We start from the raw sequence: 1,453 nt of genomic DNA, 5'->3' as shown, positions 1-1,453 counted from the left end.
GCCAGAGAGTTGCCGAAATATGTTAAAAGGATTTCGTTTGTGCTTACTCGGGGAGTAATCCTACATACTACTTTGTTGTTGTTGTTGCTGTTCTTGATGGGGGGTATGCAAGGTCTATGAAAGAACCTAAAAAGGTCTGAAAAAGGTCTTTCGCGTTGAGTTAAAGAGACATGAATTTTAGGATAGGTTATTTATGATTAATTTATCAGAATGCAATCTAAATAACATATAATGTGCATGTTAAACAGTACAGAAAAATTATTATCTGTGATAAAATATAGCATATTTATTCTAATTTTCGTTGGTGAAACAAGGCTCTATTTGACCGTAGATTTTAGAACGCTTTAATTTACGTCAAAGGTTAGGGATATAATGCTTACGACTTACGCGTGAGGGGAAAATCATGCACACGTCCCGAGTAAGCTGGAGGTTGGGTCACGCCTTGTTATGGTATGTATGATAGAAATGGAAGTGCCAACAATTTAAATAATATGATGATCATATCTACTTATACTTTCTACTTTTCTTTCTTAGTTATGTAAGTTTCACTCTTTTTGCCAAGCTCTCCTCTTTTTTTCATCAATTATGGGCTAGATATGGGCATTGGGTTGCCTACCCCGTCGGCCTCGGTAAGCTACAGCAATGCATCGGCTCCTCACCTAGATTTAACAGGTGTCTGTCTGTCTCTCTGTCTGTCTGTCCGTCCTTAAAAGCCTCTTCTTGGCCTGTGTCTTTCGTCAGCTTTAAATTCGCGTCGTTTATGCATTTATCTTTTTTTTTTTTTTTTTTTTTTTTTTTTTTTGTACGAAAGGACGAGGAGATACCAGATCGATGGAGTCCTTACGTCACTTCCTCGAGCTAATGTGACGGAAGCATAACGAGAAATGAGTTGAATAGACAGAAGGAAAATAAAAAAGGAAGCAGAGGAAGGAGATAGAGAGAGAACGCAGTAGATACTCGACCTGTAGATAGAGATAGAGAGAGAGAGAGAGAGAGAGAGAAAAGAATTTGAACTCGCCAACGAAGAAGATCCAGCCGAGGGCATCTCTCCACTAAATCTCCGGAGGAGGACATACTGGGGAATTTGCCCCCGGGGGATGGGGTGGGTGGTAGGTTGTCCAGGGGGTGATGTGGTGTTTGAGGAAGAGAGTTCGGGATGGGATACAGACATCGCCAATAGCCAGCTATCTCATGATGTACTCATTACGGCCTTAGAACGAGACCGGCTATCATAACGAAACGACATATCGCCAAATAATTTTATTGAGAGAGGGGTAGGGAGGAGAAGGAGTAGGAGGAGAAGGATGGAGAGGAGGAGGAGGAGGAGGAGGGCGCGCGCAACCCCTTTCGTCGGTCGGTGGCGGGCTTGGGGTGGTCGGGACGGGATGCAGCCTCAGTGTTAGCTCGGACGCAGCGCGAGACCGGTGTTACATCGCCTGATCGTTGTTCGTCC

At 43.6% G+C, this 1,453-nt stretch overlaps 1 protein-coding gene across 2 annotated transcripts in view; it reads left to right on the top strand.

The window, feature by feature from the left end:
* The first annotated feature begins 1,397 nt into the window (after positions 1–1,397).
* LOC135202509 (inactive tyrosine-protein kinase 7-like) overlaps positions 1,398–1,453 on the top strand; it is a 197,062-nt gene continuing 197,006 nt past the window's right edge. For both annotated transcript variants that reach the window (XM_064231942.1, XM_064231940.1), the window contains exon 1: positions 1,398–1,453. This exon is cut by the window's right edge and continues 396 nt beyond it. The gene's annotated coding sequence lies outside the window, so the exon portion shown is untranslated.

The sequence above is a fragment of the Macrobrachium nipponense genome, chromosome 30, assembly GCF_015104395.2.
Source record: "Macrobrachium nipponense isolate FS-2020 chromosome 30, ASM1510439v2, whole genome shotgun sequence".
Classification (NCBI taxonomy): domain Eukaryota; kingdom Metazoa; phylum Arthropoda; class Malacostraca; order Decapoda; family Palaemonidae; genus Macrobrachium; species Macrobrachium nipponense.
Note: the sequence above shows the minus strand (reverse complement) of the source record. Positions and strands in the feature narration are given on the sequence as shown.